Source organism: Notolepis coatsorum (assembly GCF_963971535.1).
Source record: "Notolepis coatsorum genome assembly, chromosome: 6".
Lineage (NCBI taxonomy): Eukaryota > Metazoa > Chordata > Actinopteri > Aulopiformes > Paralepididae > Notolepis > Notolepis coatsorum.
Genome location: NC_140170.1, coordinates 138768617 through 138786067, shown reverse-complemented (window position 1 = coordinate 138786067; position 17451 = coordinate 138768617). Strand labels below are relative to the sequence as shown.

Below are 17451 nucleotides of genomic sequence, written 5' to 3'. Positions count from 1 at the left end.
TGGATGGATTTCCGAAGCCAAAAGGCATCACTGAGAAGCCAGACGTGCCTGTAGCCTCCACAATTCATTAGTGCACCAAAGAAGTCTATACATTATCCATCTCATGCCAGACACACAGTAAGAAGTGGTGATGGGTTCCAGGTCTGATGGGTTCCAGGCTAACTTTCTGCCACAGCTTTGGCCCACATCTGTTCTGACGCAGATCTGACCAGTGGGCTTTAAAGTCACTGACTCATGCCTGGTGGGTTAGCTAATCAACCGGCACTGTCGTTCCTGTTGAGTCTTCAGAGATTCGCCCTCATGCGATTGTTATTCAGAGAGCAGAGATGACGGCAGGTCGACCTGCACCACAGCCTGTTCCCACGTAAGACCCCAGGTGTGGCTGCCTGCCTTTGGATGTGTGTGTGTGTGTGTGTTTGTGTGAAGAAGCCACCCAGCGTGCCACAGTGCAGACACACACCAGCGGCACAGACACCCACCGGGAAAAAAAAAAACATGCGGGACATTCCCAGAATCCCAGATGAGCGCAGACCCTGCATTCCACAGCCTAGCTTTACCATTCCGGAAGCCGCTCTCTTTGCTCATATAAACCCAATGACTCAGAAGAAAATATCAAAATATTTAATGGAACTTTTCCCCTCTTGCCCCGTGCTCACAGAGAGCGAGGGGCGTTCCAAAAAACAGAGGGCAGAGAGCCCTTTGGCATCATCTGATGAGCAATGGAAAAGGAGAGGGAACTGCAGAAAAAGGGAAACAAACACATGAGATGTCTGTTTAGTGCTAGACTCTCTCTCTCTCTCTCTCTCTCTCTCTCTCTCTCTCTCTCTCTCTCTCTCTCTCTCTCTCTCTCTCTCTGGGTTTGGCTGTGTGGTACCTTGGCTTCCAGAGCAGGTGCTGAGCAGAGTATAAAGGCCATATGGAGCGTGGGAGCAGCGAGCATTGAGAATGAAGACTTCCACACGCTAACATCGCTCAGACAAACCATCTGGTCCCCCCTCTCTGTCCTCCGCTCAGAGAGAACCTGTACTTGCCTCTGTCTCCGGGCACTCGCTCAGATAAAACATACCTGTTCACTTGCTTGTTTCAATTAGCCTCAGTCTGTCTCCTGCCAGGAGCAAAGCCAACAGAGTGTGCAGAACTCTCACCAGAAGACGTTGTTTTTGTTCTTTTTTTGTGCTCATTCTTTTTGTGTGGTTCTGCATTTTGGAAACAAGTTCGGTTGAGATGGCGTGCAGGAGATGCCAGTCTGGATGTGGAATGGCTCTCTGTCTGTGGGTTGTCTGTCTGTCCCTCAGCCTTCTCTGGGGCAGTCAAGGAGCTGAAGGAGCTGTATCCAGACACGCAGGTACTGTGGAAACTGTTACTTAACATTGGTTAATATTAGGAATGCACCCATAATGTAGTTAATACCCCTGTCCTACACCATCTAGGTTATGGAAGTCTTTGTTGTTAAGTATGGGGACATTTGATTGTTATATATGCTGATATTGAGACATGTGAAACTTGTAAAGTATTTTCTAAATTAAAAGGCATGCAGATGCAACCTGGCTTATGCCACAGCCTGGAATGTTTTAAATATTTTTTTATCTTTGTTGGCAAATTCCTGATAATGACGTGACTATTCTATGATCATCATTCTAAGTCTCATCATCATTGTAAATGATTTCCGAGAATAAAGAAAGGCAATGTAATAATGATGATTGGATATATCCACATTTACAAATTAACACCTTGCAAGAATGGGAGCGCAAGCATTGAGAATGAATACTTCCACACACCGACATCGCTCAGACAAACCATCTGGTCCCCCCTCCCTGTCCTCCGCTCAGAGAACCTGTTCTTGCATTGGCCTCCGGCATTGCATTGGCCTCTCGTTCAGATAAAAACATACCTGTTCACTCAACAGGTTTCAACGCCTTGCAAATTAATGCCAGTAGTCTTGTGCTACTGAAGCACACATGGGGTCAGTGAAGCATCATCCAGCCCTCTGCAGGAGAGCAACACTCTCTGCAGAGTAGCCAGCCAAGGGGAGCAATGTTCCCTACCAGAGTAGTCAGCCAAGGGGAGGAACGTTCCCTACCAGAGTAGTCAGCCAAGGGGAGGAACGTTCCCTACCAGAGTAGTCAGCCAAGGCTTGGAATGTTCCCTACCAGAGTAGTCAGCCAAGGGGAGGAACGTTCCTTACCAGAGTAGTCAGCCAAGGGGAGGAACGTTCCTTACCACTATGAATTGAAAATGGGGGACCCTGATGTAAACAAGACAAACGTCTTTCTCTGGTCTGCATCCCCTTAACAATTGTGTGTATTGAGCCGTACTGTATTGTACCCATTCTGCAATCTGTTCAATAAAGTTTTCATTCATTCACCAGAGTAGCCTGCTAAGGGGAGGAACGTTCCTTATCAGAGTAGCCTGCTAAGGGGAGAAACGTTCCTTACCAGAGTAGCCTGCTAAGGGGAGCAACATTCCTTATCAGAGTAGCCTGCTAAGGGGAGCAACGTTCCTTACCAGAATATCCTGCTAAGGGGAGCAACGTTCCTTATCAGAGTAGCCTGCTAAGGGGCGCAACATTCCTTACCAGAATAGCCTGCTAAGGGGAGCAACGTTCCTTATCAGAGTAGCCTGCTAAGGGGAGCAACGTTCCTTATCAGAGTAGCCTGCTAAGGGGCGCAACGTTCCTTATCAGAGTAGCCTGCTAAGGGGCGCAACGTTCCTTATCAGAGTAGCCTGCTAAGGGGAGCAACGTTCCTTATCAGAGTAGCCTGCTAAGGGGAGCAACGTTCCTTACCAGAATAGTCAGCCAAGGCTTGGAATGTTCCTTATCAGAGTAGCCTGCTAAGGGGAGCAACGTTCCTTACCAGAATAGCCTGCTAAGGGGAGCAACGTTCCTTATCAGAGTAGCCTGCTAAGGGGAGCAACGTTCCTTACCAGAATAGCCTGCTAAGGGGAGCAACGTTCCTTATCAGAGTAGCCTGCTAAGGGGAGCAACGTTCCTTATCAGAATAGTCAGCCAAGGCTTGGAACGTTCATTATCAGAGTAGCCTGCTAAGGGGAGCAACGTTCCTTATCAGAGTAGCCTGCTAAGGAGAGCAACGTTCCTTACCAGAATAGTCAGCCAAGGCTTGGAACGTTCATTATCAGAGTAGCCTGCTAAGGCTACCACAAAGGCTGCCACAGTAAATCTCAAGGCCTGGTCCCATTTTAATTTAGCTTCCACCCCCCCCCCCCCAGACGTTAGATCCAGCATTGGAAATAGTTAAAATTCTCTACAGAAACATGTGCTGATGAATAGGCTACATTAATCCAATTTTTTTTTTTTTTATTAAATAAGAATAATAAACACATTATGCACAGAGAACCACTTTTATTCCTCTTTTTTTCTGTCATTTGTAGTCATGTTCAGTTGTTTGATAAACCTATTCACACCTTTCCCCTCACACTCATAATAATAATAATTCACCAGTGCAACGCAATGTTGCTCTCTAGTGGACATCAACAGTACTGCCAAGGTGTTTGATTGATTGATTGAAAACTTTATTAACAGATTGCAGAATGGGTACAATACAGTACAGCTCAATACACACAATTGTTAAGGGGATGCAGACCAGAGAAATACTTTCGTCTTGTTTAAATCAGGGTCCCCCATTTTCAATTCATCAGGACATATATGACATACATGACATACAGATAGTCAGTACTGCTACATCTATACATTTATGACATACCAGATTTGCAAATACAGTACTGTTTGTGATACAGAAGGAGTCAAGAAAAGGGAGTATATACATTTGACGTAGAAACTGTACATTGGAGGAGGTTGGGTGGGGGGGGTTGGGTACATTGGGATATTGACAACCATACTGGGTAATTTACATTGGAGGTGGTTGGGGGGGGGGGGCACACTGTATAAACAAGTAAAACTGTACATTGAGGGGGGGGGGGGGAGGAGACACTGTACAAACAAACAAAATTGTACATTGAACTATTGACAAAACCATACTAGGTAAATGACTGTACATTGGAGGGGGTTGGGTTAGGATATTTACAGGGTGTCAGGTATTGAAATGTAATGCACTATGGCCTATGCAGTTTGGGGAGATAAATGTGTTTACTTTTGAAGAGCCTGCAATTGGTTTAAAAAGCATATTTAATCTACATGTAATTCTGTCACATTTCACAATAAATCAAAACAACATAATTTTGAGGCTCTGAACCAAACCTAAGTAAAATATTTGTATTCTTCAAATAATAAACATGTTTGTACAAAACTGTGGGCCACTTCATAGTGTTCCAGGGACCCTGATTTCCCTCTGTTTCAATTTATTTAATTCTCTCCCAAAACGACACACAGTGTAGTGTATTTATTATGTGTTGTGTCTGTGTCTGTGTGTATATGACACTGATGGCTCCTGCATCATTCCTCAGGTCTTTGTATCCATAAAGAAGTGGAGTTCCAGCCTGGTCAGACATTCTACAAGGCATGTGAGAAGTGCCTCTGTCATGACAGCGGATACATATGTTTCTCGTGAGTAAACCCATCTGGAAAGAGGACCTTAATGTGGGGACAGGGCGCAATTCCATGGGAGGAAGCCCTGTCCCCACATTAAAGGGGAATGTCAAACAAATGAAGAATTCCAGTATGTTATTATTGTTAAACCAATATTTGCTACTCTCCCAAAGCCAGAAACGAGAGAAGAATCAAACTTGTGATGTCATCAGATATTAACAGTGTTGAGGAGTAATTAACTATGTGTAGTTCAATTACTAGTTGAACTACAAGGTAGTTTAACTATATTCTACTCAGTAGTTAACTACTTTGAGTCATGTAGTTAATTTTTCTGATTACACCTCAACAATAGCTCCCTATCCTCTCCTTACAACACATCCTCTGGCTGCCTAAGGCTGCGGTTACACCTTTCGTTTCATTTTCGTATCATTGTCATATGCGTTTCGCCGTGGTTTTGCCTAGTCCCTAAATAAAACACACCTACACTTTCCTCAATGTCAGTTCAGTTGTACCGGAGTGTAATATGAGATTCCAGACTTTTTGTGTCTGATTGTGATCGTTTCCTGTGATGTAGTTTGGATGTAGTTTAACTAGTTTTTGACAGTACTTCAAATGTAATTTAACTACTTGTTTGTAGCTAGTAGTTTTGTAAACTACAGTTTTAAAGTCTGCTCAATTGACAATAAATGAGAGAGTGACTTAGTGGACCCACAATTTTCATTTCGTTTTATTTTCTTCTCCTAGTAGTGTTCTCAGTTCTGAAACAGAATATTTACATGTGTACTCAGAACATTCCTCTGGGTGCCATTAGTGTAATCTATAACAGCTTTTCCAATTCATTGTCTATGGAGTAGCTTCAGACTTCATACTTGATGACATCACAAAATCAGAGTTTTTGCACCATCGTTTTTGGAATTGACATCCTTGTTTGTTTTCACTAATATTTATAGACCATCTTAGACCAGATGAATAACATGTATGCATTCTTAAATTGGGCATAGTTTCCCTAACAGTGGTTCTATTTTAACCACCTTTAATTTAGTTGACCCAAACATTATTATATATACTTAAAACGTATTTTATACATGTCCAATAAAGGAGAACCACTGTAACCCAATGAACCTCTTTGCCCCCTATGGTTTGTTTTGCCAGGCCAATGAAGCCCACCTCGTGGCCCCTGAAGTGCCAGAGGATTCACACCAAATGTGGCTACAAGGTGGTTTACAAAGAACTCCCTGGGGTTGAATGTCGAGCCTACAGCTGGGTCTGGTGACGGCCGACACACAGCCAGATGATACTCTTTTGCTCAGTGTATGTTTGCATGTAACTATACTGTATATTTTGAAAATCCCTTTCATGCATGAGTCTGAAAGCCTTATGGAAGTTAACATGCACCTCTGATACATTACATTTGGATGCTGATGTAATGTCTATCATAAAGATGGACATCTTTGAATTAATAGCCCAGGTTTATTTAAAAAAACAAAAGAAAAAAAAATACATTACAATTGACATAACTACCTCCAGGAGGCTAAGCTGGTGCCTGTATGAGCATGTAATGTATTATGTCTAGATTGAAGACAAAAGGTCATTGGCCCTTTGCCATTAGGGCTCCTAGACGTTGGAATGACCTGCCTGAGGATGTTAGGCTAAGAAACTCAGTATCCTCTTTCAAATCATTGCTTGAAACACTTTTATAGACTTGCTTTTAATACCCAATCTGTTTTTGTTCTTGTTCAGTTTACTGTTTTCCTGATATTATTTTTGTATTTATCTGATGTTATGGCGCTTTGCAACTGTCTTTAAAAAAAAGTGCAATACAAATAAAGATTCTTCTTCTTCTTATTATTATTATGTATGTGTATTGTATTGTGTGATGTTGTGTCTGTTCATACCAGGTGAATGGGGCTCAAACTTGAAGGCCTATCAAATTTGACAAATTGCAAGTAGCAGTGGTCCAATATGTTCTCGCCTCTGGTGGGACAAGTCACATGCTGATAGAAATTTGGCAAAACTTTTTAAAGATTGGCGCGGTTGAAATCGCCCGCAACCACAATAGCAGCGTCAACATTAGGTCTCTGTACGCTCCGATCAGAATGACCGACGTTAATTCTCTCGGGAGAAAGAATGGTCGACACTTGATGGATATATTCAGGTTTGGGGAGCAGTGGTTTGATAGTTCCTTCACGTTGCCTGGATCACACCAATTGTCGTTCAACATGAAGGCTACTCCACCCTTCTTCTTTCCGGAATCTTCCTCCGTTCGGTCTTTGCGGTGGATGAAAAAGTTCTCGGCCGGCTGTATGACGTGGTTCGGGATGTCCGGCGTTAACCACGTCTCGGTTAACCTCGTTCCCAGCTTTATCTCGAGAGACCAGGTAGCGTCTATGGTCTATGCCTTCTACAACGCTGTTCGGTTTCCGGGTTCCTCTGATTGGCCGCTGACCTATGCTAGCACGCCCCCCTTTACACTCTCGCGCTGTGAAGCGCCAGCGGGGTGATGCAGTGGTTTCTCCCCGGCTTCCGTGCGGGCTTGACTCGGTCCTGCGGTATCCTCCCTCCGAGGCGGCTCGTTCTTATTATTATCCCCCATTGTTCAGGTCGACATGGTCGCACAAACACCTGTTGGAGGAGTAGTGGGGGAGAAGAAGAGGAATATTTTTAAATAGCCAGAATTATCGACTGGCAACTCTGTGCTCGTCATACCTGCAGCTGCTGGTACTGTATGGAGAGAGGCACACAACAACAGACGGGCAGCTCAGTGATTGAAACCGGATACAGTACCAGCAGCTGCACCCTGATGTAAACAGGGGGACCGTCACCCTGATGTAAACAGTGATGCAGTTGTAATATGGGAACTGCCCATACGCCACGTGCATGCGCGCTCCCTCAGTTCCCTCAGTTGCGCACAGAACAGATGATTATGCATAACAATGTTTTAAATGTAATTGTAGTTACAATTTCTTTAATTGAATTAACTTAAACTAGAAAAGTAAATACAAACTAAATTAACAACCCGGAAACACAACTGGGTTGGTAAAAGCATACACGCCTTAAACTAGAAAAGTAAATACAAACTAAATTAACAATGTAACTTAGAGTTAGTTTACAGAAGGACAGTTTCCTTCAGACTGAAGCACAACTTGTTTGTGCGACCATGTCGACCTGAACAATGGGGGATAATAACAAGAACAAGCCGCCTCGGAGGGAGGATACCGCAGGCGGCGGAAGACGGCCGCTGCTGCTGGGCGTGTATGCTTTTACCAACCCAGTTGTGTTTCCGGGTTCCCGTTTTGCGCTCTGATTGGCCACTGACCTACACTCGTACGCCCCCCCTCGCTATCCCCTTTGGGGCGTGACTCGTGAGATATGAAGACAGATTTAACTGGGTATAGGAAGGCAACCCAATAATAAACACTCGAAACCAGACAATTACAACAGCAGTGGTGCTGGTGCCTGCTTCAAATGTCACGTATTATAGGCTATATAAGCCTGTGTAGATCTATTCAGAAAAATAAACATATACGCCCCTCTAGCAAAACATGACACAATGTGATCCTATCTCCGATAGCGCGGCTGGTCGCAGAGACGCGAGTTGAACGAACACATCGGGAGGAGAATGAATGAATGAATGAACATGATGTAAACAAGACAAAAGACTTTCTCTGGTCTGCATCCCCTTAACAATTGTGTGTATTGAGCCGTACTGTATTGTACCCATTCTGCAATCTGTTAGATCCTATCTCCGATAGAGCGGCTGGTCGCAGAGACGCGAGTTGAACGAACACATCGGGAGGAGAATGAATGAATTAATGAAAACTTTATTTAACAGATTTAATTTGGAGACAGCGACTCTGAGATCATCCTCCACATTCATTCAGACGTGATCTGTACTTATTTTTTATATAAGTCAGTGCAGATAATGTTTTTTTCGAATAGGTAGGTATAGCTGTGCCGCGTATTCCCCCTCAATTGATATCTAGTCGGCATCGGAGGTGGGCAGCGAGCTGGGACACATTCTCCATCAGAAACAAGCGCGCCTCATCCCGCAGCTCAAACAGGTGTCATGCAGTATGTAGGAAATCCATAGGCTGAATATGATTTATTATCAGCATTTATTTGACCAGTTTAATGTATTTTAATTGTTTTTAATTATAGGCCTATTTCACACATTCTATGAAATCAATACATTCTGGAAATCATCTCGCGAAAACATTATTCAGAATGGTATAATGGGATCAAATAGCACCTACAGGAGGCTGCAATTCGAAACTGGCCCCGTAAATGTCCAAACACTCCCTCCCACCCACCCACCCCCTCCCAATGTACAGTTTCCTCCCCCTCGTATATATATTTTCTGTTAGGATTTCTGTTTAACAGTACTGTATATTTGCATATCTTGTATGTCACAAATGTAACAGTACTGTATATCTGTATGTCATAAATGTCATGATATATCTGTATTATCTGTATGTCATGTATGTCATAATGTCAATGTCATGAATTGAAAATGGGGGACCCTGATGTAAACAAGACGAAAGTTTTTCTCTGGGTCTGCATCCCCTTAACAATTGTGTGTATTGAGCCGTACTGTATTGTACCCCATTCTGCAATCTGTTAATACAGTTTCCAATCAATCAATCAATCTCTGAGGAAGGGAGCTGCCATTTTGTTCCGAGGGAGTGGCCAGCTTATATCCAGCTAACTCAACTAAACCTGCTCTGGAGCAGGTTCAAACTTTTCGATCTGTTGCCATAGTGACTTAGAAAATCCGACGTCGGGGAACGGAAATGTCTGGCTTAAGTCAAGCTATGCTGAACATTATCCGGCTAACTCAGTTAGCCAGGTACGGGGAATAGGGCCCAGGTCTGCATCCCCTTAACACTTTGGGTGCCATGGGTTAAATTCATGATATACCATAGATTGCCAGCTCTATTTGTCTATGGAGAAGTACCCCTTCTTTGCATGGCTATAACTTTTTAAATTCTATTGCTACATTGCCATTATTAGGGCCCATTCAAAGTCCTATATGTATTGTTCATTGTGTAGCAACGTTAAACTTTTTCATTCACATATTCATAGTAAAGTATGGTCTAATGCAGGGGTCAGCAACCTTTTTGACATGGAGTGCCTGTTTGAAATATAGTTGTAACTAGTGTGCCTCAACAATATTCCATGCATCGTAATTTTTTTCTTCTCATAATCAGGTCTTTTTAATGATCATTTTTACATTATTACATCATTATTGTTATTGTTATTATTAACAATATTATTATGATGGTTGTATCAACCCTAAATCTGAGTTGGGGGGGGGGGTGCAATGCAGACAAACAGCTGCATACAGTGTGACCATTTCACTCACATTTGCCCATTCATTTTTGGACACATCACACACCATCGGTGTGTGTACTGTACGTGTGCTGTCATAGCTCCACCTACAGGCATAATGGAGAACACCAGGAGAACACCAGGATGTGAATGGGGGGTGAATGTGAGGTATATCGTGTAAATAAGTTTTGATTGATCGCAAGACTACACTGTAAAAAAATAAATAATAATAAGTTACCAGAACTTACAAATATTGAGTTCAGTTACTGTGCATTAAGGTTTTCAGTTTTCAATCCATAATAAGTTAACAGAAAAATAAGTACACAACCACATTATTTCAACCTAATAAAACTATGTTTATTGTCATTGTTTTAAGAACACAAGTTGACTTGGTAATACTCACATTTTGAGTAAAAAATTTGCTTTTAACATGTGCAATGTTCAATGAAATAGAAAAATAAATAATCAAATTTGTTGATTAATCCCACTGGTCACAATGGTGACCGTAATAATGTTTTTGCTAAGGCTCTGCAAATGTTACTGAATGATGTAGCAATGTATTTCCAGCTAAATTGAAATAATAAACAAATAAAGGGTCTCAATTAAATATGTGGTAGTAAAAAGAACCTGTGGGAGGATTTCAACAAGATAAATGCGACAACAGTGCAAAATATTTCACTATAGTAGTAAAAAAAAAAAAAAAGATTATGCTGCCCCCTGTGCCTATGCAAATGCCCCTGCGTGCCTATGCAGGCACGCGTGCCTAGGGTTGCCTACCCCTGGTCTAATGTATAAGTATGTTTTCATCTCTTTCTGCAGCTTTCTCCAGAACGTGATCTATAGCCCCAAATGCATTATATTGATGATGAAATACAGTTTGATGGCAATCGGGGCGATATAAAAAATTTCAATTGGACGTACTTCTAGAATGATCTACGTATGATCTGATGATGACCGGATGGGCGGGGGATCGTTTATAATTCCGTGGGCAGCGTTATATCATTCATCTAGTGTGGGTCATATGTTCATCATAACAGTTTATATGGAACACGTTCAAAAATAACGCTGAATCTTACCGGATCTTCCTCGCGCCGTTGGACGATCAGCGTGGTGTAGACCGTTTTCGATTATGGGATGTTTATCCTGATGAACCATTTCCAGCTTGTATAATACTATATACGTCCAAATCATGTTGTTTATCGAGTTATTGGCAATGGATCACTATATATTGTGACGAGCCAGAGTGCCGGGAGCGAAACCGAGTGCCCGGAAGTAATATGGCCGACCAGCACAACCTCCACAGCACTTCCTGTTTGGCGATGGCGCTCCTGAACCGCCAGAGAGCTCAGTGGGTCCTCCTGGTGGATCTCAGGCCAGCGGAGGGGAAATATGAATCCGATCACAGATTTTTGAAATATTGATATTAAAGACGCTGTAAAGCGTCCTTCGGCAACTTGAGCATGGCCGGGAATGACGCTGTAAAGTGTTAACAATTGTGTGTATTGAGCCGTACTGTACTGTATTGTACCCATTCTGCAATCTGTTAAATAAAGTTTTCATTCATTCATTCATTCAGTCAATACTTCCATGCGTATAAATTGAGGAAGCGAGCGCGTCCGCGGCAGCGGCAGAGCGGTGGATAGGGGGGCGGGTCACGTGGGGGTCGCGGCCAATCAGAGGAACCCGGAAACCGAATTCCGTTGCGGAAGCGATACACGCGTCCAGCGTATGTAGCAAATTCTTCAGGCAAAGCCGTTGCAGTGGCTTAAACGAGGAAATATTGTGCACTTCACACGTGTCTATAATTGTTTTGTTGAAAATGTCCGCTGATAACTCCATTGCCTTGTTTTCGAGATGTACGAGCGTCTGCTTGTTGTTTGTTTCGCTGGTGCCCGGAAACCGGAAAGCCTGTAGCCGGTTCTGTATTTCCGATTCACACTTTTTTTTTTTTGATCCACTTTTTCTCCCATTTTTCTATTTTTCTCCCATCCCAATTTCGTATCATCCAATTCAACCCTCCCCTGTCACGAACGCTGTTTCTTGCCTCCCACAAGCCGGCTGCAATGTGGACTAAGTCATACATAGCACAAGTCCCCTCCGGTACTTGAGGTAACAGCAGTCGCATCTTTTCACCTGCGCAGCTCGATCTCTCAGTGTCGAGGAGTAACGCGTGGGAGGCTCACGCTGCCCCCGACACTTCCTGATTCTACTGCGCAGGCGCACCAACCGACTTGTAGGAGTCGCTTGTTCACAACGTTCGATCCCCACCCTTCAGTTTTCCCTCCCCGTAATACGGCCAATGTGTATTACTGCGGACGTAAACTGAAAACAATGTGGAGAGCTGGATTCGAACACACGAATCCTAGCGTCTCCACACTGGTGGCGAGTGCCTTGCCCACTACACCACCTAGCCGCCCCCTATTTCCGATTCACACTTTAGGAGGCATACAGCTTACCAGCCTAGGTGACTACCGACTAGTGTTGTCACGATACTGGAATTTCGAACCTCGATACGATACATTTTCGATACCACAGGGGAAAAGGTTCAAATGCAAATAATTTTTTTTTTTATAAATTTTGCTTTTGTTGCTGGTTGATTCTCCTCAGCTTCTCTCTGGTACTATAAGAGAAGATACATAACACTTTTAAAACCCTTTGTTTATCTTTAGATCACACATTTAAAAATAACATGTTCATCTCACTTCAATCATTTTTATTGCAGAACATGGTATTTTCTCAAGCAGACAGATGTAAACACTGTAATCTGTGTTGCATGTACCTGACAAACTGAACTGTTTGTATTAGTCATATTCCGACTTAACTGAATGCACGTGTGTGTGTGGACTACTGTACTATTACAGGTATTGAAATGAACAATGCAACTTCCCTATACAAACAAAATTATTATAATAATTTTTTTTATGAATAATTAAATATCGATATTTCGGGGAATGAGAATTGAAACCGTTTTAAATATTCAGAATCGATATGTATAGATTTTTCGATATTTTTGACACAACGACGCTACCACACCAGACCGCTACCCAGTCCCCCACATCCAGGACTTCTCAGCGCACCTGGCGGGTAAGCTGGTCTTTTCAAAAAGTGGACCTGGTACGTGGTTACCACCAGGTGCTGGTACACTCCTCGGACGGCGGTGGTCACACCATTTGGACTGTTCGAATTCTTGCGGATGCCATTTGGGCTTAAGAACGCGGCACAGTCTTTTCAGAGGCTAATGGACTCGACACTCAGAGACATGCCGTTTATATTTGTCTACCTGGATGACATCCTCGTCGACAACTCCTTGACCGAGGAGCACCTGGCGCACCTCCGGTGCCTCTTTACGAGGCTTGGCCGACACGGCCTAATCATCAACCCGGCTAAGTGCCAGTTCGAGTTGACCTCCATACACTTCCTCGGGCACCTCATCGACAGGAGGGGGGCACCACCCTCCCGTCGAAGGTGGAAGCCTTTTTCCCCCCCGAGCACTCAGAGAATTCCTCGGGATGGTGACATTCTATCACCGGTTCATCCCCCGGGCAGCCCACATCATGCGGCCACTTTACGAGGCTCTGAAGGACAAGTCCCCAAACCAGCCTGTCGACTGGACGGCCGAGAGGACAACCGCCTTCACGGCCACCAAGACCACCCTGGGTGAAGCCGCCATGTTGGCTCACCCGTCGCCCCGGTCGCCATCACCACCGACGCGTCAGACTATGCCATGGGCGCGGTACATGTTAATGGCACCTGGCAACCGCTGCCGTTTTTCAGCCGTCAACTGACCCCCAGGGAGCGCAAGTAAAGCGCATTTGACAGAGAACTCCTAGGCCTCTGGTTTGCGGTGCGCCATTTCCGGTTCATGCTTGAGGGCCGGGAGTTTACAGCCTTTGTCGACCACAAACCCCTCACGTTTTCTATGTCAAAAGTGGCTGAGCCAACTCTCATAAATTTCGGAGTACACTACAGATATACGACACAGTCATCGGAGCTGTACAACTGGGTCTCGACTACGTCAGCATGGGCTCGGAACAGGCCTCCGACCACGACATCCAGACCCTCAGGACAGCAGATACCACTACCGGTCTGCGCCTTGAGGACGTCGCGATTGGTAGCTCAGGCTCTGCTTTGTGACCTCTCCACCGGACACCCTCGCCCGCTGGTCCCTAAAGGCTGGCGTAGGCGTGCCTTTGAGGCGGTACACGGCCTGTCTCACCCCGGTAGGAAACCTTGGTGCAGATTGGTTTCCCAGAAATTCGTGTGGCAAGGGCTCAAGAAAGACGTGAAGGCCTGGGTCGACGCATGTGTGGCCTGCCAACGGGCTAAGGTACACCAACATACTAAGGCCCCGCTTGTAACGTTCACAGTCCCCGAGAGAAGATTCAACCATGTCAACGTCGACCTCGTGGGCCCACTTCCCTCCTCTCATAGGTTTACCTACCTGTTTACTATGGTGGACAGGACCACCCGATGGCCAAAAGCCGTTCCCCTCGCCTCGACAGCGTCTTCCGACGTGGCCCGCACCTTTATCAGCACGTGGGTCGCACGTTTCGGGACCCCATCCGACCTCTCCTCCGACCGGGGCTCACAATTTACCTCGGAGCTCTGGAACGGGGTTGCCAGCGGCCTGGGAGTTAAGCTACACCGTACCACCCTCAGGCCAACGGGCTATGCAAACGTTTCCACCGGTCCATGAAAGCAGCGCTGCGCGCTGGCTTGTTGGACAGCAACTTGGTGGACAGGCTGCCGTGGGTCATGCTCGGGCTTAGGAGTGCCCCCAAGGAAGACCTGCAGTCCTCGTCTGCAGAACTGGTATACGGCCAGACATTACGCGTCCCGGGGGATTTAATCCCGGACGTGACGACCCCCTGGTCTGCGGCCAGCCAACGCTCCTCCCTGCGGGAAGCCGCAGAGACTTTCGCCCCGATCCCCACGTCGCAGCATGGTACCCCTGTTTCCCGGGTGCTGCGCGGCCTGCACACGGGGAGTACGTTTTTGTTCTCTCAGCGCTACACAGGAAGGAAGTTGACTTCGAGAATTGGCCAACAATATGCTGGGTAATGGTGTTTTGTGCCTCCTGGATCGCAACCTGTCTCGGACACTGGCTCTCTTTCCTCATCGTCTTCCCCCCTGCTTGTTGCCGGCCCACGCAAGCAAATTGTCACAAGTGTGACGGGTGGCATTAATGAGAAAGGAGGAGGGGCCTCAATGAGCCAGGTTCCGTTATAGGGGGATACCTGCGGGAGGAACGTTAGTTGGAATTGTTTGTTGCGGCCGGTGCAGTGAGGTAGGTGCACACCTCACTCCGGAATGCAGGAACAAGCATTACACGCTAAGGTAGGCAGTGGTAGTATTATGGTATAGGAATAGCGGGTTTTAATGTGCTCGGCAATATGTGTGACATGGAGTGTTTGTTCCAGATCATTTGCCTGGTTCCCAGCGGGATTGAAAGTAGTCGGTAGGATAATAGGACCACCGACGGGAACAGGTATTTTAAATGTAGAACTTTGTTTTAGCATGTAATGTTGTCTAATAATTATGTGTTATTGTTTTAACACTTTGATTGCCTAAGGCTAAATTCATGATATACCATCCCTTGCCAGCTCTATTTGTCTATGGAGAAGTTCCCCTTCTTTGCAGGGCTATAACTTTATAAATTCTATTGCTAAATTGCCATTATTAGGGCCCATTCAATGTCCTATATGTATTGTTCAGGGTGTATGAACGTTAAACTTTTTCATTCACATATTCATACTAAAATATGATCTAAAGTATAAGTATGTTTTCATCTCTTTCTGCAGCTTTCTCCAGAACGTGATTTATAGCCCCAAATGCATTATATTGATGATCAAATACAGTTTGATAGCAATCGGCGCAATATAAAAAAATCCAACTGGACGGACTTCTGGAAGTTACTACACGTCATCTGATGTTGACCGGATGGGCGAGGGGGCGTTTATAATTCCGTGGGCAGCGTTATACCATTAATCTAATGTGGGTCAAATGTTCATCATAGCAGTTAGTGTCGAACACGGTAATATTACACGCTAAAACTCACCCCAGTCTCCGCGGGCCGTTGGGCGATCAGCGTGGGGTAGACAGTTTTCCATTATGGGATGTCGAAATACCCGGTCCATTTCCAGGTTGTATAATACTATATACGTCCAAATCATGTTGTTTATCGAGTTATTTGCAACCGATCGATGTCCAGTGTATCAAGATGGAGTCCCGGGACCTATAGCGAGTGCCCGGAAGTAATATGGGTGATCAGCACTTCATCCACATAACTTCCTGTTTTGCGCTTCTGCCGATCGGCCACCAGATGGCGCTCTTGAACCGCTAGAGGATTGAGAGGAGCTCAGAACTGTGTGTGAAGGCTGCGGATGGAAAATATGATTCCGATCACAGATTTTTGAAATATTGATATTAAAGACGAGTTACGGCGTCCTCGGCAACTTGAGCATGGCGGGGAAGGACGCCTAAACACGTTTTCGGCACTTAAAGTGTTTTAATAAAGTGTTTTAATACTGTTGTGTTTGTTTCCCGGCAGAGCACCAGTGGTCCAGCTGCTCTTGTCGTGAAACACTTTTAGTTATTGTTTGGTAGTTATATAAATATGTCTAATCCGCCCGGGCCAGTGGGCCGGTAGACGGGCAAAAAGAATTGGGTCTTGCCCTTGGACCGGATTAGTTTTCTTTACCTATGTTTGTTTGTTTATTTGTGTGTCCGTTTCCCCCCCACCATAACACCAACCCATATACAAGGTACCTCTCTCAGACGTGAACACGGGCAGGCTTAGTGTGCCATTATCATATGGATGCCGTGGTTATGCACAGTTTGCACAAGTTGAATCACAGAGTGGTATGATATCTGTTTACTTCATTGTGAGAAGTTTGATATCCCTTTTTATACAGTTCTTGACGTGGTATTTATTGATGTGTGATAACGTTTCCTTCATTGTGTGAAGTGCTATTTATTGACAATCGATATCGTATGAAGTGCTATTTATTGACAATTGATATCGTATGAAGTGCTATTTATTGACAATTGATATTACTCTCCTTCATTGTGTGAAGTATCACCAGGTTGCTGTGAATAAAACCCTGCCCGGTCAAGACTGATTGGGGTTCCTGAGCATGAGGTTGAAGTGGGCTTATAGTAACTTTGTCCACCCCTTTTTATGTAATAAATATTATGGTTAAATTAACCTACACTCTTGTGTCTTTCTTAAAGCTAGGAACTTAGCGGGTGTAACACAAGGAAAGATGAAATTACCTACCTGTGTTCCATCCTAGAGGCAAATCTTTCCTGTGACAAAATGACATCCAATGTAATCAAAAAAGTCAACCAACGAACAAGATTTTTGTACAGGATCTCCTCTCTGGTGGCAAATAAGAATACCTTGAAGACTCTAACAGGAGCACTCATTCAAGGGTTCTACGACTATGCTTGCACCTCAAACGCACGACAGAGTACAACAACTTGCAATGGGCATGGTCTACATTACAAGATACACTACAACACTAAGATACCCATGTACCTGTCGAAATACTTCCTAACGGTCAGTGATCCACGACCACAACACCAGAGGGAGTTCCACAAATCACGACTAAACACGT

At 44.7% G+C, this 17451-nt stretch overlaps 1 long non-coding RNA gene across 1 annotated transcript; it reads left to right on the top strand.

Annotated features, from left to right (window-relative positions):
• The first annotated feature begins 958 nt into the window (after positions 1-958).
• Positions 959-6286, top strand: LOC311230487. The gene is made up of 3 exons (XR_014619812.1): positions 959-1345; positions 4423-4522; positions 5657-6286. It is a non-coding gene; the product is annotated as an uncharacterized lncRNA (long non-coding RNA).
• The last annotated feature ends 11165 nt before the right edge of the window (positions 6287-17451 follow it).